Below are 21,129 nucleotides of genomic sequence, written 5' to 3' on the forward strand. Positions count from 1 at the left end.
CTATGTGACCTTGGGCAAGTTATTTAACTTCTCTGTCCCTCAGTTTTCTCATCTGTAAAATGGGGATTCAATACCTGTTCCCCCTCCACTTAGACTCTGAGTTCCATGTGGGACAGGGACTGTGTCCAACCTGATCAACTTACATCTACCCCAGTGGTTAGAACAGTGCTTGACACACAGTAAGTGCTTAACAAATGTTATTATTATTATCATTACTGTGATTATTATAAGAGAAGCAGTGTGGCTCGGTGGCAGGAGTCCAGGCTTGGGAGTCAGAGGTCGTGGGTTCTAATCCCACTCTGCCACTTGTCAGCTGTATGACCTTGGGAAAGTCACTTCACTTCTCTGGGCCTCAGTTACCTCATCTGGAAAATGGGGATTAAGACTGTGAGCCCCACTTGGGACAACCTGATAGACTTGTATCTCCCCCAGTGCTTAGAACAGTGCTTGGCACATAGTAAGTGCTTAACAAATACCATTATTTTTTTTTACTATACCACAATCAGTGGTATTTACTGAGCATTTATTGTGCGCAGAGCACTGTACTAAGTGCTTAGAAGAGTAAAATACAACAGTTTGTAGATACGTCCTCTGCCCACAGAGAGCTTACAGTCAAGAGGGGGAGACAGACATGAATTGAAATAAATATGGATATGTACGTAAGTCCTGTGCAGTGAATATCAAGTGCTTAAAGGATACAGATCCAACGGAGGAGGGAGAAGGGAGTAAGGGAAAAGGAGCTTCATCATGGAAGTCCTCTTGGAGATGGGAATTTAATAAGGCTTTGAAGGTTGGGAGAGTAGTGCCCTATCATATATGGAGGGATGGGAGTTCCAGGCCGGAGGAAGGATGTGGGCAAAGTTTCATCGGCGAAACAGGTAAGAGTGAGGCAATGAGCAACCTGACACTAGAAAAGCCAAGTGTGAGGGCTGGGCTGTAGTACGAAATCAGCAAGGTAAAGTAGGACGGGGCGAGCTGATTGCTTTAAAGCTGATGGTAAGGAGTTTCTGTTTGATGTGGAGGTTGATGGGCAAACACTGGAGGTTCTTAAGGAGTGGGGAGACCTGGTTTGAATAGGTTTTCCACTAGGCCACGCTGGGAAGCAGCATGGCCTAGGGAAAGAGCGTGGGTCTGAAAGTCAGAGGATCTGGGATCAAACCCCCAGCTCTGCCACTTATCTGCTGTGTGATCTTGGGCAAGTCATTTAACTTCTCTGTGCTTCAGTTTCCTCATTTGTAAAATGGGGATTACATCTTCCTCCTACTTAGACTGGGAGCCCCAGGTGGGACAGAGATTGTGCCCATCCTGATGAGGTTTTATCTACCCCAAAATTTAATACAGTGCTTGATACATTATAAGCACTGTACCATTAAAAAGAAAAAGAAAAAGATCCGGAGAGCAGAGTAAGGCATGGCCTGGAATGTGGAGAGCCAGGAGACAGGGTAATCATTATTATTAGTAGTAGTAGTGGTAGTTTAACAATATGGTCATATGCTCATAAGGTGCGTAATGACTCCAAAGAGGCCAATGGCTAGTACTTAATAATAGTAAAAATAAATTGGAAGAAGTTAAGTAGGGAAAGGTATAAAGTTATGAACGAATTCAAGATGCGAACTGACAACTGAACACAGATATGGCAGAAAAGGTTCTGGAGAGGACAGGCGACCAAACACTGACTACGGCCACAGTAGCTGGTGCAATTTGGGAGTATGAGAGCACGGCGTGCAAAAATTGTCAAGTGATTTCCCCATCCCCAGCCCTCATCACCGTACCCTGTTTTCATCAGGTCTCTGAGAAATCGACTATGTCCAGTTTGGGATTCTAAATTTTAAGTCCCATGAACAGAAGTGGGAAAGGGTCCAAAGATGAGCTTTAAAGTTACTTAAAAAAGCTAGAAAATGGGCCAACAGGAGAGTTGCAAAGAATCGGAATTAAGGAGGGAAGCTGAGGAAGTGATTTAGCAGGGTTCAGTACTTGCAGACTTATTACAAGTGGCCAGCTGTTCTTCATTTCCACTGAGGAAAGAAACCAGCTTAAAATGCAGCAGAAGAACTTTAGGTTACCTATAAGGAAGGACTTCTGACTATAGGAGTAGGTAGACATTAGGCAAGTGCCCAGGATAGCTACTGAATGCCTAGGATATTTGGGGCATGCCTGTCTAAGCCATCAGACTGACATCTTCCCTGGAATGGCACAAGAGCCAGGGAACAAAGAGGCCCAGGGTGGGGATGGGAAGGACTACAGACTTAATGACTGTGGAATTTGAGAAGCAGTGTGGCCTAGTGGCAAGAGCAGGAGCTTGGGTGTCAGTTCTAATCCCGGCTCTGCCATTCGTCTGCTGTGTGACCTTGGGCAAGTCACTTCACTTCTCTGTGCCTCGATTATCTCATCTGTAAAATGGGGATGAAGGCCGTGAGCCCCACGTGGGACAACCTGATTACCTTCTACCTACCCCGGCGCTTAGAATAGTGCTGAGCACATAGTAAGTGCTTAACAAACGCATTCATTGTTTTTATTTGTTGAGCGCTTACTATGTGCCAGGCACTGTAATAACCACTGCGGTGAATACAAGCAAATCGGGTTGGACACAGTCCCTGCCCCACATTCTTAATCTCCATTTTACAGATGAGAGACCTCAGCTATGGGGGAAGTGAAGTGACTTGCCCAAGATCACAAAGCAGAAAAGTGGTGGAACCATGATCAGAACCAGGTTGTTCTGACTCCCGGGTTTCGTCTCTGGTTAGAAATGGGGGACAAAGGAGAGAGCTTCTGGTGGCTTTATAAGACTGCGACCACCCTGACTGCCTCAGCCTCCGTCAAAGTTCCAACAGCCCCAAGGACAACCTAAATAACCAACCCCCCGGGATCCCCTGGGGCCCTCCAGATTTAGTTGCATTCATGGTGGCACCCACAGGCAGCACTGGCAAAGCGAACAGCCCATACAGAGAACTCGTCAGCCTTTCGCCACTACCACATTCACCACCGGAGCAGAGAAGAAGATTGAAACAGCCCCCTCAGGGTCCTACAAAATAGCTAGGAATGAGAGAAATGATGCCCCATTGAAACTGTGCGTGGCCAGGGCAACAACACCCCGGCTGGGTTTCTTGAAAGCATTCAACCATTGCCTCACGGTTTCCAAAGTCTTCCACCACCACACAGAGCTAGCAAATTCTCCTTTGGTTCAAAGTATTAACCTTTCAGGCCTACGGTTCCAGCAACATCCTTGACTCACATTCCACTTTCTCTCAATGTTCCTGAGCAGAGGATTTCAAGCGTGGCTCAGTGGAAAGAGCCCGGGCTTGGGAGTCAGAGGTCATGGATTCTTATCCCGGCTCCGCCACTTGTCAGTTGTGTGGCAAGTCACTTCACTTCTCTGGGCCTGTTACCTCATCTGTAAAATGGGAATTAAGACTGTGAGCCCCATGTGGGACAACCCGATTACCTTGCATCCTCCCCAGTGCTTAGAACAGTGCTTGGCACATAGTAAGCACTTAACAAATGCCATCATCATCATTATTATTATTGAGGCACTCATCAGGGGCCAGGGTGTGAAAGGGAAGAGAGCTTTAAGGGGATGATAACCCTGCAAGGGTTAATCCTGGAAGGACCCCATTCCGGGGAGGGGGTGAAGGAGGGGAGGGGAAGAACTGACATCACACCCTGCAACTTAAGAGGGAAGGTGGGGAAGCCCCTGATTACAGATTTTCCCAGAGTAATCATAATTAATACTTATGATTTTCATTAAACTCATACTGTGTCCTAAAGAAGCGGGATAATCAGATCAGACACCGTTCCTGTCCACTGTCCCAGGGCTCACTATCTAAATGGAAGGGAGAGCAAGGCTCTTCTCATTTTGCAGATGAGGAAACTGAGGCATAGCGAGGCTAAGTGACTTCCTCAAGGTCACAGAGCAGACTGGTGGCAGAGCTGAGATTAAAACCCAGGTTTCCAGACTCCCAGTCCCATGCTCTCTCTTCTACGCCTCCTCCTCTATTGCCCCGACACATCTTGCCAGAAACTGAACATATGGCTCTCAAAGAGCTCCCGCTGGCTCTACTTTGTTTGAGGGGACGTTGGTCCCCTCATGAGGACTCCCTGCTAGGCTGCCTTCTGAAGTGACAAAACACTCTGCTGTTAAGAGGAAGGAAAAAGACAGCAAGCCCTTCTCCCACTCCTTCCCTCCCAGTGCTGGGAAAACCCCAGACCACCCCATGATCCCTATATTCCCCTCGGAGATCTCTGGCCTTGGCCCAGATGGCAGGCGGGGAAAGGCACTACTACTGGGGCAGGGTCTCCTCCACCTTGATCATGTCAGAAGCCCGTGGCCCAAACATCTACACCGCCCACTCTTTTCGTGCCTTTCGGAGCGATGGCACCGACCACCAAGTTCCAATACCTGGAATCCCACGGGCGGCAGGGTAAGGACAAATCAGGAAATCCCCAAGTGCAGGGACTCTGACAAAACATCTTTGGTCAGAAATGTCCATGGAACACAAGCTGAAAATTCTTAGCGTGGGTCGCTGAGGCGTTTGTCTCCGCGAAACTCCAAGAGGCCAAACCACACAAGCACACACACGCACACACATGCACAAGTACACACACACACACACACACACACACACACACACACACAATTTGGCAGTGGTTGCGATCCAGGGCTGGTAATACAAGCCATGGAGCTGACTGCCAAGACAAGCAACAGAATGAGCCAGGCCCAGTTTCATTGGACACCATACGCTGCATATGGCCCTGGAGCCAGCCAAAACAGTGTTCTCACCCTCCTCAAAGACATAGGAGACCCTCTGTTTTCAAATACACCTCCACAGGGCCTTAATTAAGGGAAAATGGAAAAATAACGTGACTATTGCCCTCTCCCTCCATACACATGTACACATGCGCACACACACACACACACAGTATTTTCCTCTTCCATTTCATTTTCAAACCTATTTCACCACCCTGGAAAAGAGGCAAACTGCATCCTGGAGCAAAAAGCTTGGAAAAAAAACATTCCTTTCGCTCGGTCTCCGATTGCTCAAGTGAACTTGGGCTGAAGGAACCTAGAGCAGCTCACCCAGGGGCCCCTTCCTTTCTTGGGCCGAGCTGGGAACACAGACCCGAGTGAGAGGGCGACACATTGCAACACTCTTCACTTCAACAAAACCAAACAAACCCAGCAGGACCAGGTTCTGTTAGTCCCCTCGGCAGCCCAGAAAGTCAGCCAGACACAACCTGCCACACAGCAGAAGGAGAAAGAATGAAAATGAAAGCCGTTCCCCAAGTTCCCCCAAGTCTTGAGGTGTAAGACTGCACCCCACATCTACTGCTTTCTTGGGAGGCAGCTGGGTCCCCTCCCACAAAGATTCCCTTAGCCAAGGCCCTAAGCCGGGTAGGGATTGCATGCACACCATCCTATTTGACCAAGAGCAGGAAAGAAACAGGGGATCAACCCCACAAAAAGACACACACCAGTTCCTTCCAAAGGCATCCTAACTTTTCAGGTTCAGAAGAGGCTCCCACCTTCTAGGAAGACTGTGGTGTTTGCATAGAGCTCCTCAGGGTGGGAGAACAAAATCAGGACAGATAATAAGCGTTGGAAAGCACCAGAGTCGGACAGATCATCCACCAATCAATCGTATTTATTGAGCATTTACTGCATGCAGGGCACTGTATTAAGCACTAGGGAGAGTACAACACAACAATATAACAGACACTTTCCCTGCCCACAACAAGCTTACATCTATTCTATCCCCACCACCGCCACCCTCCTCCGCGCCCCTGGCTGCAGATGCGACTCCGTCCTGTTTGTAAAGCGTGTCATGGAGTGTGATGGCACGGAGATGCCAGAAACCACCTTCACTGCCGATTACATGCATAAAAAAACCACTCTGACCTGCTACTGACCTAGACTCTACCCTGAATCCCTTCAAAGGCCTGCAAACAGTAACCAGACTCGTTTGAAAGATGAAGGCCCACAAACTTGTTTTAATAAAACCTCAGATGAGCATGGGGGAAGGCAGTAGATCTGTTTGGCATCAGAGCCCGAGTGATTAAAGGCAGGGTTGTGTTGGGATCCTCCCTGTTTGAACAGATTTGTCTCAGATTTGATCTAGCATCCAGTGACAGTGCTGTGCATACAGTAAGCACTGTCATACCACTGATTGATTGACTGATTGATTGATTTAGTCTACAAATAAGACCATTCTGGAGGCCCTGGTCTCCCCCCTGAAAAACTGAGGAAGGGATGACGGTGAATACCAAGTGGGTCAGGGTCTGTGTCTGACCCGATTATCGTCTGTCTAACCCAGCAGCTCAGTACAGTGCTGAGGGCATACTAAGCACTTCACAAATACCACAATTATTGTTATTAATATCAAGTCTGGAAGCTGAGCAGGTATCTCCTGCTTCTGGCCTGAGTCACCAGAAGACAGGTCTGTTGATACTAACTCTGTTGTACTGCACTCTCCCAAGTGCTCTGCACGTAGCAGGTGCTGAATAAATATCACTGATGATGATGATGATGATAATAATAAGAAGTGCCATTGGGCACTGGTTAAGCGCTTACTATGTGCCAGGTCCTGTTCTAAGCACTGGGGTAGATACAAGATAATCGGGTTGGATGCTTTCCCTGCCCCACCTGGGGCTCACAGTCTTAATCCCCATTTTACAGATGAGGGAACTGAGGCACAGAGAAATTAAGCGACTTGCCCAAGGTCACACAGCAGACAAGTGGTGGAGGCGGGATAAGAATCTGCATCCTTCGACTCCGAGGCCCTTGTTCTCTCTACTAAGCTAGGCTGCCTCTCTGATGATTGAGGATGAGGATGATGAGGATGATGGTGATGAAAAACAAACTGGGCACTTGTGGGGGGTGAGGTGGGGTGGCTCTTTGCAGCCACCAGCTTTTCCATCCTCTTCCTCTGACCTCACAGGGAAGGTCATTGACCTTAAGCCCCCTGGGTCGGGGCTCTGGACTGGGGGTCCCTCCTCCCCTCCCTCGGTGACCACCCCTATGGGTTCACTAGCTCCCTGACCTTCTCGGGGGGCGGGCCCTTTGGATGGCACCTCCCGGGCGGGGAGAGAGGAGGGGCTGGCACTTTCCCAGGCAGCCCCTTATGTAACCGGGCCCAGCGGTGAAGGGACAGAGGGAGGGAGGGAGAGAAGGAAGAGAAGGAAGGAGAGTAGGAGGGAGGGAAGGGAAGGAAGGGGAGAGGCCAGGATGGCCTTAGCCCACCATGCGAGCCAAAAGGCAGGAGGCCGGAGCTGACCCATCGAGGGGCTTCGCTCCCTCCCCCAGTTCCCTGACCTTGGATCCCTCACAGTGCCCAGCTCCCTAGGCCCATCTTCTCCGCCCGGGGAGCCCCGGGCCTCCAGACTCCCCCAATCCCTGGGGTGTCAGTGTCACACACACACACACACACAGTCCAGGCCCTTCACCCCCATGCCCGGGGCTGAGCCCCTCCCGGTCAGGGCACCGTGGGGAAGGGAGCCAGCCCATGGGCCGAGGGCGCTGATTGCAGGCTGCTCCCCCTGGCACAGGGCAGGGGGTCCCCGGGAATCTGTTGCCAACTTGTACTTCCCAAGCGCTTAGTACAGTGCTCTGCACACAGTAAGCGCTCAATAAATACGATTGATTGATTGATTGAATGTAAGCAGCTCCCCCTGGGCTGGGGGCAGGGGGTCCCAGGGATGCAAGAAGCTCCACCCGAGCACTGGGCAGGGGGTCCCAGTGCTGCCAGCTGCTCCCCCCAGGTCGGAGAAGGGGTCCCAGGGCTGCCAACAGCTCCCCATGGGCTGGGGGCGGGGGATCCCCCTGGGCTTAGGGCAGGGCGTCTCAGGGCTGCAAACAGCTCCACCCGGGCTGGGGGCAAGGGGTCCCAGTGCTGCCAACTGCTCCCCCCGGGGCCGGAGAAGGGGTCCCAGGGCTGCAAGGAGCTCCCCCCGAGCACAGTGCAGGGGGTCCCCGGGGACGCAAGCAGATCCCTCCGGGCTCAGGGCAGGGGGTCCCAAGGCTGCCAGCTGCTCCCCCTGGCATAGGGCAGGGCGTCGTAGGGCTGCAAGCAGCTCCACCCGGGCTGGGGGCAGGGGGTCCCAGGGCTGCAAGGAGCTCCACCCAAGCACAGGGCAGGGGGTCCCAGGGCTGCAAGGAGCTCCCCCCGAGCACAGGGCAGGGGGTCCAGGGCTGCAAGGAGCTCCCCCCGAGCACAGGGCAGGGGGTCCAGGGCTGCGAGCTGCTCCCCCCAGGGTCGGAGAAGGGGTCCCAGGGCTGCCAGCGTCTGCCCCCGGGGTCGGAGAAGGGGTCCCAGGGCTGCCAGCGTCTCCCCCCGGGGTCGGAGAAGGGGTCCCAGGGCTGCCAGCGTCTCCCCCCGGGGTCGGAGAAGGGGTCCCAGGGCTACCAGCGTCTCCCCCCGGGGTCGGAGAAGGGGTCCCAGGGCTACAAGGAGCTCCACCCGAGCACAGGGCAGGGGGTCCCCGGGGATGCAAGTGGCTCCCTCCTGAGCACAGGGCAGGGGGGTCCCCGGGGAGGCAAGCAGATCCCTCTGGGCTCAGGGCAGGGGGTCCCAGGGCTGTCAGCTGCTCCCCCTGGCATAGGGCAGGGGGTCCCACGGCTGCAAGCAGCTCCACCCGGGCCGGGGGCAGGGGGTCCCAGGGGAGGCAAGCAGATCCCTCTGGGCTCAGGGCAGGGGGTCCCAGGGCTGTCAGCTGCTCCCCCTGGCATAGGGCAGGGGGTCCCAGGGCTGCAAGCAGCTCCACCCGGGCCGGGGGCAGGGGGTCCCAGTGCAGCAAGGAGCTTCCTCCCGAGCACAGGGCAGGGGGTCCCCGGGGACGCAAGCACATCCCTCCAGGCTCAGGGCAGGGGGTCCTAGGGCTGCCAGCTGCTCCCCAGGGAAGGAGGTCCCGGGCTTCAAGGAGCTCCCCCCGAGCACGGGACAGGGGGTCCCAGGGCCGCGAGCTGCTCCCCCCGGGGTCGGAGATGGGGTCCCAGGGCCGCGAGCTGCTCCCCCCGAGGTCGGAGAAGGGGTCCCAGGGCTGCAAGGAGCTCCCCCCGAGCACAGGGCAGGGGGTCCCAGGGCCGCGAGCTGCTCCCCCCGGGGTCGGAGAAGGGGTCCCAGGGCTTCAAGGAGCTCTACCCGAGCACGGGGCAGGGGGTCCCAGGGCTGCAAGGAGCTCCCCCCGAGCACAGGGCAGGGGGTCCAGGGCCTCGAGCTGCTCCCCCCGGGGTCGGAGAAGGGGGTCCCAGGGCTGCCAGCGGCTCCCCCCGGGCTGGGGGCGGGGGGGTCCCCGGGGATGCGAGCAGATCCCTCCGGGCTGGGGACAGGGGGGGCCCAGGGCTGCCAGCTGCTCCCCCTGGCACAGGGCAAGGGGTTCCAGGGCCTCGAGCTTCTCCCCCGGGGGTCGGAGAAGGGGTCCCAGGGCTGCCAGCGGCTCCCCCCGAGCACAGGGCAGGGGGTCCAGGGCCTCGAGCTGTTCCCCCCGGGGTCGGAGAAGGGGTCCCAGGGCTGCCAGCGGCTCCCCCCGGGCTGGGGGTCCCCAGGGATGCAAGCAGATCCCTCCGGGCTGGGGGCAGGGGGTCCCAGGGCCTCGAGCTGCTCCCCCCGGGGTCGGAGAAGGGGTCCCAGGGCTGCCAGCGGCTCCCCCCGGGCTGGGGGCGGGGGGTCTCCGGGGATGCAAGCAGATCCCTCCGGGGTCAGGGCAGGGGGTCCCCGGGCTGCCAGCTGCTCCCCCCGGGGTCGGAGAAGGGGTCCCAGGGCTGGGGGCCGGGCTGGGGGCGGGGGATCCTCGGGGACGCAGGCAGATCCCTCCGGGGTCAGGGCAGGGGGTCCCAGGGCTCCCCCCTGGGCCGGGGGCGGGGGTTCCCGGGGCAACCGGCGGCTCCACCGGGGGTGGGGGGCGGGGGTGTCCCGGGCGCGTCGTACCCACCGTGCGGAGGGGGCAGGCGGGGTCTGTGCCCGCTGAGCCCCGCCGCCGGCTTGGTCCGGCCCTCCGTGCCCGCGCCCAGGCCCGGCCCGGCCCGGCCCGGGAGGAGCCGCCGCCGCCGCCGCCGCCGCCGCCCAGCAGCCTCCTCCTCCTCCTCCTCTTTCTCCTCCTCCTCCTCCTCCTCCTCTTTCTCCTCCTCCTCCTCCTTCTCCTCGGCAGCCTGGGCCCCCCCGTCGCTGCTCCGGCGCGTCCCTCCCGCGGGCTGTGGCGGGCGGCGGGGCGGGTTGCATCAGCCCCGGTTATATAGCGGCCCCGGGGCGGCGGGGAGGGGGCGGGAATGCGGAACCGGCCGGCCTGCCAGGTGCACACGTCACGCGGGGACCGACACCGAAGGAAACGCGGACGGACGGACGGACGGACGGACGGACGGACGGAGCCAGGGAGGGAGACAGGGAGGGGACAGGGGACAGGGGACTGGGGAGCCGGAGACACACGCCTACTGACCTTCACCACCCCCTCTTCTTCCTCCTCCTGCTCTTCCTCTTCTCCCTCTTCCTCCCACTCTTCCCCCCCCCCCCGATTCTCCTCCTCCTGCTCTTCCTCCTCTCCCTCTTCCTCCCACTCTTCTTCCTCCTGTTTTTCTCCTCCTGCTCTTCCTCTTCTCCCTCTTCCTCCCACTCTTCCTCCTGATTCCCCTCCTCCTCTCCCTCTTCCTCCCACTCTTCCTCCTGATTCTCCTCCTCCTCTCCCTCTTCCTCCTCTTCCTCCTGATTCCCCCGCTCTTCCTCCTCTCCCTCTTCCTCCCTCTCTTCCTCCTGATTCTCCTCCTCCTCCCACTCTTCCTCCCACTCTTCCTCTTCTCCCTCTTCCTCCCACTCTTCCTCCTGATTCTCCTCCTCTTCTCCCTCTTCCTCCTTTTCCTCCTGATTCTTCTCCTCCCCCCTTCCTCCTCCCCCTCTTCCTCCTTCTCTTCCTCCTGATTCTCCTCCCACTCTTCCTCCTGCTCTTCCTCCTCTCCCTCTTCCTCCTGATTCTCCTCCTCCTCTCCCTCTTCCTCCTTTTCCTCCTGATTCTTCTCCTCCTCCCTCTCTTCTCCTCTCCCTCTTCCTCCCACTCTTCCTCCTGATTCTCCTCCTCCTCCTCTCCCTCTTCCTCCCCCTCTTCCTCCTTCTCTTCCTCCGGTTTCTCCTCCTCCTGCTCTTCCTCCTCTCCCTTGCCTTCCTTCTCCTCTTTCTTCTGTTTCTCTTCCTCCTGCTTCTCGGCTTCCTTACCTCCTAGCCTAGGCTGCAGCCGGGAGGTAGTCAGCAGATTACACTGTCTTCAGCCCGAATTTCGGCTTCTACACCACATTTCTGAAAGAAGACAGAACGCTTATGTAAGAGTCCCTACGCCCCCGCTCACTCTCCCGCGCTTCCTCCTCTCCGACTCCCTCTCTCTCTTTCGTTTCTTCTCTCTCCTCCCTTCCCCCTTTTCCTTTCTCCTCCTCTGCATCACTTTCATCTCACAGACACACACACACTCACACACTCACTCTTCCAGAAAAGCTGATCCTTTGGGGAACACAGACAAATGAAAAGAGGAGAAAGTTTTGACTCCTTTATACACATCCTCTCTCGGATCGACCTCTCGTTTACTCCTCCACTTCCCCATCCCCGTGTCAGAAAGAGACTTCCCCTCATCCTGAGAGGGAAGGGAGGTGGACAAGTCTAGGAGGGAGTGGAGCTAGACAGACTCAAGCCTTCCTGTACATCATCCTGTTTGCACTGAGCTTGTAAGCTTTATGGCAGGAAGTTCGGTCCATATTCACCCCTCAGTACTTAAACCCAAGAACTGAAACGAGTGGCTAAATCCATTGCCTTTTCTGTTAGCACACCAAATAGTAGAAATAATGGTATGTATTGAGCACTTACCGACTGTGGTGTCTGAACTCAAGCACTTGCTACAGCAAAAGCACAGGACAAGTTCCTAGGGAGCTTTTAATCTACTGGGAGAGCCTGACAAAAAGTGATTTACGGTACGTGGGCACAGTAGGAAGAACAGACATCAGATAGAGAGTAAATTGAATATGCCAGGACGAAATAGAAGACTAAACCAGAATGAATAATTAAATGTAGTTAAGTGCTGAGGATGGGAATAAATTCAGACCTGTTGGGGGTGACGGTCAGAAGGGTACGACTCAGGGTGTTCAGGATTACTTGGGGAAGCCTCTTGGAGGAGGTGGATTTGGGGGTAATAAAATAATAATTACGGTATGTGTTAAGGACATAATAGGTGTCAAGCACTGTTCTAAGACACAGGGGGAGATACAAATTAGTCCAGTTGGACACAGCCCCATCCCACTTGAGGCTCATGGATTAAGCAGGAGAGACAGCAGGTATCGAATCCCCATTTTACAGATGAGGAAACTGAAGCCCAGAGATGTCCATTGCTCAAGGTCACACGTCGGACAACTGGCCAAGCTGGGATTAAAACCCTGGTCCTCTGACTCCCAGCCCAGGCTTCTCTACACCAGACCACATGAGACTTTGAAGATGGTCAAGGCTGAAGTCTGGCAGATTTGGTGGAAAGGAAGTTCCGGGCCAGGGGAAAAGTGTGGGTGAGGGGTCAGATGCAGGAAGGTCAAGAGCAGAATAGAGTTAGGGAGTGAGGTTGGGAGGAGCAAAGTTTGAACTGGGGAGTAGTGGGTGGAAAGCGTATAAAATGGAGAAAGCTTTAGAGAGCCTGAAAACCAGTGGAAAAGAGATTTGGGGTTAAAAAAAAAGGTCTGGCAAAGGGTGGCATTTATAATAATAATAAAAATACAATAATAGCAACAACAAACAACAATAATAGTAATAGCAGTATATGTGAAGTATTTACTATATGCCAAGCACTGTACTAAGTGCTGCGATAGATAGAATATAATCGTCCCACATTCATTCATTCAGTCATTTTTATTGCGTGCTTACTGTGTGCAGAGCACTGTATAACAATGAACTCACACATTCCCTGTCCACATGGGGCTCACAGTCTTAGTAGGAGGAAGAACAGAGCGTGAAGAGGAGAGGAATGTAATTTGTACCTCGAGACAGCCAAATTTCTGAAGCTGGCCCTGCAGGAAGCTGCCCAGCTTCACAGCCCATCTTCTCCTTCCATCTCCTCCCTCCCTCTGCCCGTCCTGTACTTGTCCTGGGCATCACGCTGTTGGGTTTCTCTTCATCCCTTCTATTGTCCACAGAGGAGACAATCAAGAGTCCATTCTCCATCTTTCCCCACCCTCTCAGTCTCCTGTAAGCTCGTTGTGGGCAGGGAATGTATCAGTTGATCGTTATATTGTACTGTCCCAAGCGCTTAATCAGTGCTCTGCAGTTAAGTTAAGTACTCAGTAAATACAAATGAATGAATGGAGAGAGAATTGAAGATTTGGGGATGTCTCAAGGCCTCCCAAAGACTGGGAGAGGATTGTGCCCATGTTGCCCTCAGGTAGAAAAATGTAGAAAAACCAAGAGACATAATCAGTTGGAAGCAACTTCTTTTATTCCTTCCCCAACTTAGCCCTCATCCTCCCTACTTCCTACTTCTTCTCCCTTCTGTATCACCTAAGCACTTGGATCTATATCCTTTATGCACTTGATATTCACCCCACCCTCAGCCCCTCAGCACTTACGTACACATCCGTAATTTATTTAAATGTCTTTCTCCCCCTCTAGACTGTAAGATCCTGGTGGGTAGGGAATATGTCTACCAACTCTTCTATATTGTACTCTCCCACATATGTAGTACAGTGCTCTGCACATAGGGCTCGGTAAATACCATTTTTTGATTGATTGATTGATTCCTCCTACTTCTGACCTCTACCTCACCCTCACATCCTGCACTAGGGAGAAGGGATGATGTCTATTATTCAGTGACTCGTCTTCCTCCTGTTCATTCAGGTTTCATGGCACCACCAGTAGAAGACAAGGGAAGTGAAAGGGAAAGCACATTCCTTCTTGTGCAGATTCCAAGAGTCAGGATAAAGAAATGCTGTGGGTGTTTATAGATGAAAGAAAGAGAAAGGGAAAGGGAATGAGAAAGTCTTTCCAGGGTTCAACTTAGCGAGCTTGACCTCTTTGCGTTCTCAGACATCATCCCAGCTTTGCTTCACCACTTCTCTAGTTTTCCCTACAAAAAACGCTTGTCTGTGGATTCTCTACAAGAGGGAGGGAGACAAAATTTCATATAAAGAGATTTTTTTCTACTTCTTTTTCCTCCATTCAATGTTCCTGGTAGCTAGATGAGTGCCATCATTTCATTTTCAAAGGGCCATCTCTAGCTTCAGGGGGAAATCCAGTCTAGATTTTCTCTCCTGCTTCTTGGCCCTCTGGCCTGACCTTGCTGGACTGGTCCCCACTCCCATCCTGACAGGACAGATCCCCTGGGCTCACATAAACCAACCCCAGGAGAAAGGAGCAGATCAAAGAGTTGTGGGATAGAAGGGAAAATTTACCAGTCTCTAAAAGACTTCTCAGACAAGAAGGAATGTTTAAAAATGGAACCATCACTTGAGACAAGGTGGCTAGAAACTCCACCCCCGAGGGGTGGAAACCAACAGGGAAGCAAGCTGTCAAGGCTATCCTGTAAAATTGACTAATCAATATTTTTCATTAAAGTCCTTTACCATGTCTAGCTATGTACCAATCCCTTTCTTTCACTTTTCACTCTGATTGCCATTCATATACCCCACAGCTTGTATTTCATTACCTTTCCAACATTTCTAGGTCCCTGTTCTTCCCTTTCTTCCCATTTGTATGTTGTTTGTTTCATGGTATTTGCCAGGCACTCTTCTAAGTGCTGGGATAGATACAAGCTAATCAGGTTGGACACCGTCCCTGGCCCACATGTGACTCAAAGTCTTAATCCCCATTATTGAAAGATAAGGTAACTGAGGCACAGAAAAAAGAAGTGACTTACCCAACGTCACACAGCAGGCAAGTAGTGGACCTAGGATCAGAACCCAGGTCTTTTTGATTCCCAAGCCCATGCTCTATCCACTAGGCCATGAGACTTCTCTGTTTTGAAAGAGAGGGGCCTCTCCCTGCTCCCTTCTCCTGAGGAATACCTGACTTTCTCTGAGCTGTTGGATTTCGGCACCACAGCACAGCATCCATGATCTGCTGGGGCCACTTTGGCCGTAAATGACTTTTGTAGGTAAAATTCCTGCCTGCGCCTCACAACATGCTGCCCGCCCACCCATCCCACCCCCGCCCATCTTTTTTATTCAATGTTCTCCGTGCTCAAGCAGGAACATGACTGGCAGAGATGATGAGAGAGTGCAAATGGTGCTGTGGTATTCCCTGGCAGGGTATGTAATAATTCCGTGATATGAGTTTTCCATCCTCAAGCAAGTCCTGATGTAGGAACCTTATAGGCTGGGAATGTATCTACCAACTCTGTTGTGTTGTACTCTTCCAAATGCTTAGTGCTCTGCACACAACAAATGCTCTATAAATACCACTGATTGATTGTTTCATTGTTACTGGTCTGCCATTCTTGACTGGCGACTCCACTGTCATCATCATCATCATCATCATCATTCCTGTCACCACTCCTCACTCTTATTAATCAATCAGTGGCATTTATTGAGCACTTACTGCATGCTCAATACTTACTTACTGTGCCCCCTTTTCGAGCATCTTCCAGCCCAAGTTCCCCCTCTTGAACAATGACAGTTTTCCATAAGCACTACATTTATTGGGCCCCACCAATGGCCTGTCCAGCCCAGGATTCTGTCACCAGTTGTGACCAGAAAGTATACTTGGAGGAGACCTGCCATAGTGCTCTCCCTCCTTGGTATCCATCCTTCCAATTAGGAATGAGCCATCGAACAATTCAATATTAATTCATTGATGTAGCAGTCCTGGCTTCTCTCTGAAATAACCCCACTGCGAATCAGTGGCCCGTGGATCCATTTAAACCCTTCTTGAGCCTTTCAACAACCCTAACTCTTATCTCTAATAAGAGTTCTTCATCTATGCCACTTCATTCCTTTCTGAACTTCCCCTCTGACTTCTCCAGTTCTCTGTTCATACATCTGCAAGTATGAGACTGCCAACTCCCTCTTGGTGGCTTCAGCTAGTCCATCTACAGTGTTGATTTGGTGTCTACAATAATAATGATGGTATTTGTTAAGCGCTTACTATGCGCAAAGCACTGTTCTAAGCGCTATAGAGACACCACTGTATGAGGCTGTTGTCAGAAGCAGAGTAACCTAATGGAAAGAGCATGAGGCTGGGAGTCAGGAGACTTGGGTTCTAATTCTAATATAATCTAAACCTCTAGACTGTAAACTAATTGTGGGCTGGGACTGTGTCTGTTTATTGTTATACTGTACTCTCCCAAGCACTTAGGACAGTGCTCAGCACACAGTAAGTGTTCAATAAATATGATTGAATTAATTAATTCCAGCTCTGCCACCTGCCTGCTGTGGGATCTTGAGTAAGTCACTTGAGTTCTGTGTGCCTCAGGATCCTCATCTGTAAAATGGGGATTCACTACCTGTTCCCCGTCCTCCTTAGACTTTGAGCCGCATCTTGAACAGGAACTGTTCTGATTCGACTGTACTGTTTCTACTCAAGTGCTTAGCCCAGCACTCGGCATATAGTAAGCGCTTAATAAATACCATAATTATTCTTCAAGGATGGGTAAGGACCTTGCCCTCGAGGAGCTGACAGACTAATAACAAACATTTGTACTTTTTATCTCCCTCCTAGAGTTTGTTCATTATTTTCTCCCAGGGTTCCTACTCCAATGTGAGGTCATTAAGAAAGCAGTCAGAGGGAGGAGGAGAAAGAAATAGTAGGAGAGGTTGGTGGAATGGAGAGTTCAATGTCAGAACTGACTGAAGCTAACTGGAAAAAAAAATGGGCGGGAGAAAGAGGGGCAGATTTTAAGAGCCCTGGGTCTTTTCTGTTCATCATAAAACCAAGGACATTATGGGTACTCAATATTGAACCCTTCATAGTTAAGATATGACAGGTGATGAAAACGTTGGCTCCTTCAGTTTTGCGTCCCGAAGGACTTAACCTCTAGCCACAATACCCTACTGCTTTTGTATTTATCCTCTTCCTCGACTCACGTTGTTTTTTGTTTTCATTGTTTTTTCTTTCCTTACGTATCTTCCCCTTCTTATTTTTGTATTGTGAGGCCCTTGAGGGATCAGGGACCTTATCTAGTGACTAATTTTCATCCCTGTATTTTTATCCCTTTGCTTAGTTTGGTGCTTTACGCATAGTCAGTGCTTAACAAATATTATTACTACTACTGCCACTAGTCCAGTCTCAAAGTCTGAAATCCTAAAGAACAAGAGTTCTGTCCCACCACCTGAAACCCCTAAATCAACGCCTCTGCCTGGAAGTTATCAACTTGTGTTCAGAAGCACCCCATTACCATGTAATTGCCTAACTGAGGCGTTGTCATAACAACAGGGTGGAAAGTTTAGCTGATAAAATTTGAATCCCAAAATGTTAAAATAATCATGGGACTGCTTCTGGAACTTTCTCAATGAAAAAATTAGGCTCAAAGTACGCACAATGAGACTATAACTTCTCTAAGGTATAGGAACTAGGGGCCACATGATTTGATGAGAACAGAGAAATGAAGCTGGCAGGCACAGACATATGGACCCAAGGCCAACCACAACATATGGCCCATTAAACTAAGCTGTATCTCTCCATGATTCTCACAAGGACATTGTGAAAGGGAAAATGAATTCAGTCCAGGTGCAGTGGATTGATTGACAAGGCTGGTGCCTCATTTGTGCTGTCATCCTGAATGTTAACAGGAAATAACAAAAAAATAATCGTTACTGTTATTATATTTATTAAGCACTTACTATGTGCCCAGCACTATACTGAATGCTGGGATAGATTCAGGATAATCGGATTGGACATAGTCCCTGTCCCAAATGGGACTCACAGTCTAAATAGGAGGGAGTAGGATTTAATCCCCATTTTACCGATGAAAGAACTAAGTTAAGTGACTTGCCCAAGGTCACACAGCAGACAAGTTGGGTGGTTGGCATTTGAACTCAGGTTCTTTGGCTCCTAGACCCGTGCCCTTTCCACAAGACTACACTACTTTCCTATGACCTTAGGTAGTGACCCGCCAGGGTTTTTGTAGAGAGGCTGTCAAATGGTTACTGGCCTCTATCTTGCTATGCTCAGAGGCTCTCAACAAGCAAGTCAGCAGTTAGCCCTAGTCCTTTCTCATCTTGCACCCTGACTGATGAGGGCTTGGGCCAGTACTCAGCCAAAGGAGGAGGGAGAACAAGTAGCTTACCCTCACGTTAGAGATGAGGAAACTGAGGTACAAAGAAGTTACGTGACTTGCCCACGGTCACAAAGGAGGCAAGATCAGAGTCAGAATTAAAACCAAGGTGTCAATCAATCAAGTATATTTATTGAGCACTTACAATGAATAATAAGTCTCCTGGCTTCCACCCCCCTGCTCTTTCCATTAGCTAACACTGCCTCACTGTCTGCTTCCCGTCAGCCTGCGATGGTCTAGTAGGTTAGCTCCCATACTTAGAAAAGGGGAAAAGGCTAAGGGATTTCTAGAGCAGGGATTCTGCTAATTCCGCAGAATCTCTTCTGACATCAGCTGGAGCCAGCCAATTACAGGGGTGGGGTTGGCCAAGAAGGAGGGATCTGGGATAGTGGGAAGAAACCTCAGAGCTCTTTGGTGAGGACAATCCTGGTGAGATGTCCAAAGAGAATTTAGGGAAACTGGGTAAGGAGCTGGTTTTCACCAGGAAGACCGAGGGCTAGAGGGGTGAATGAGGTACCAAGGAAGAACCCGTGGGTAATGGGGCCACCAAAGTGCCGTTATGGGCAGTTGAATAGAGGATTAAAGTGAGCTACTATTAACCCCTGGATTTAAATGGGGAACAAGTTCCAGATCAAGGGTAAGCAATTAGCATGCTCCTGGAACTAGTCTGAGATTCTACTGAACAACTGTTAAGAAGCGGTATGGCCTAGTGGATAGAGCACAGGCCTGGGAGTCGGAAGGACCTGGGTTCTAATCCCAGCTCTACCACTTGTCTGCTGTGTGACCTCAGGGAAGTTACTTAACTTCTCTGTGGCTCATTTACCTCATTTGTAGAATGGGGATGGAGACTGTGAGCCCTATGTGGGACATTGACTGTGTCTAACGCGACTAGCTTGTATCTACCCTAGCACTTAGTGTGGTGTCTGGCACATAGTAAGCACATAACAAATACTAACTAAAAAAAGACTACCGTTCTTGGGGAAATCCTCGAGTAAAGAAATACCGCTCATCCATTCATGACTAATGACTGTGTCTGATCTGTCTATACCCATGGTATCTACTAACTCAGAGACTCCCTATCCCAAGAGGGGAGGCAGCCAATTAGCATTCTTCCAAACCTCAGCTGCCAGCTATTCAGGGGCAGCCCTGACTAGCAGATCCCCAGATGCATCTTCTCATGTGGCATGGGGGGGTCCAAATCGAAGTGTCATAGACAGTGGCAGCAACCGCTGGATCAGTCTTGGGAGGCCCAAGCATGGAATTCCAAGAGAGTCCCTATCCCAGCCGTACAAGTGTTACTTCTCCAATGCTTTGCACCTAGTAAGCACTTAAAAACACTATTACTACTGTAAAATCCTCCAGGACAGGGACCATATCTCTTTAGTCTTTTGTATTCTATTGAGTCTTTTGTATCTTCTGCAAGTGTTAATTATTATTATCATTATCATTATTATTATGATTATGGTATTTGTTAAGTGCTTACTCTGTGCCAAGCACTGTTCTAAGCACTGGGGTAGATACAAGATAATCAGGTTGTCCCTTATGGGGCTCACAATCTGAATCCCCATTTTACAGTTGAGGGAACTAAGGCCCAGGAAAATAACATCATCATCATCATTAAGTGGCTTGCCCAAGGTCACACGGCAGACAAATGATGGAGCTGGGATTAGAACCCACATCCTCTGACTCCCACGCCCGGGCTCTTTCCACTAAGCCAAGCTACTTCTCAATATATATAATATAGTGCTCTTCCTACAGTAAGTGCTCAATAACTGCTGTTAATGATGATCAGCATGATACTATGTAGAAATGGCAAAGCTGTGCTGTCTCCTTTACCTCTAATGCAGGAGAGCAAAGTATTGGGTTTAATAAAGCAGTTAAACATGACAGTCAATGTTAGATCTAGGGAGAATTCATCTTTCTCGGAAAGCAAAAGCTTACTGGTTGACATAAGTTGAGCTCCGGAGGTCCAAGGTCCGTGAGTGGATATAAATTAATCAAATTAGCCCCTTAGTGGAATTGTTTTATGTTCTCTGGGTGAGAAATGATCAAAGCACAGCCCATGGGATTGAAGGGCAAAAACTGGTATGTCAACCTGGCCTAGGTAAATACTGGATTACACAGAGCCTCCTTTACAGCGTGGCTTAGAGGAAAGAGTACAGGCTGAGGAGTCAGAGGTCGTGGGTTGTAATCCCAGCTCTGCCACTTATCAGCTGCCTGATTTTGGGCAAGTCACTTAACTTCTCTGTGCCTCAGTTACCTCATCTGGAAAATGGGGATTAAGACTGTAAACCGCACGTGGGACAACCTGATTACCTTGTATCTACCCCAGTGCTTAGAACAGTGCTTGGCACATAGTAAGCACTTAACAAATGCCATCATTATTATTATTATTTACCACCTCTCGCTGGAGGTTTGAGAAGAGGGGGCTTTCCAAGTGAGGATTTGGAAGAATAAGTGGTCAGGCTTAGAGCAGGATTCTTGGGGAACCAGTGCTAGCAGACAGCAAGGGTGGGCGTCATTTAGCACTTCAAGGCCTTGGAATGAAGTTGAGTGTCTCTAGGGGCCATTGCAGAAAATAAATGGGGAAAAAACAGAAATCCTTGCCTAAAAAATAAGATCTTTCACTCCAAAATCACTGGTTCCAGCAAAGCGAGCTTGTAGTGGGCAAGTGTGTAATAATTATTGTCCCTGTTAAGCACTTACTAAGCACTGGGTTAGATACGAGGTAATCATGTTGGACACAGTCCCTGTCCCACAAAGGGCTCACACTCTTAATCCCCATTTTACAGATGAGGGAACTGAGGCCCAGTGAAGTGACTTGCCCAAAGTCACCCAGCAGACCTGTGACAGAGCCAGGATTAGAAGCCAAGTCCTTCTGACTCTGTGACCCATGCCCTATCCACTAAGCCATGCTGCTTCTCC

The 21,129-nt window shown here is 51.0% G+C and overlaps 1 protein-coding gene across 1 annotated transcript in view; it reads right to left on the reverse strand.

The window, feature by feature from the left end:
* Positions 1-9,983, reverse strand: part of JDP2 (Jun dimerization protein 2) — a 42,120-nt gene extending 32,137 nt beyond the window's left edge. The window contains exon 1 of the mRNA XM_038746058.1: positions 9,922-9,983. The gene's annotated coding sequence lies outside the window, so the exon portion shown is untranslated. The remainder of the gene's footprint in view (positions 1-9,921) is intronic.
* Between the last annotated feature and the right edge of the window lie 11,146 nt (positions 9,984-21,129).

The sequence above is a fragment of the Tachyglossus aculeatus genome, chromosome 1 (assembly GCF_015852505.1).
Source record: "Tachyglossus aculeatus isolate mTacAcu1 chromosome 1, mTacAcu1.pri, whole genome shotgun sequence".
Lineage (NCBI taxonomy): Eukaryota > Metazoa > Chordata > Mammalia > Monotremata > Tachyglossidae > Tachyglossus > Tachyglossus aculeatus.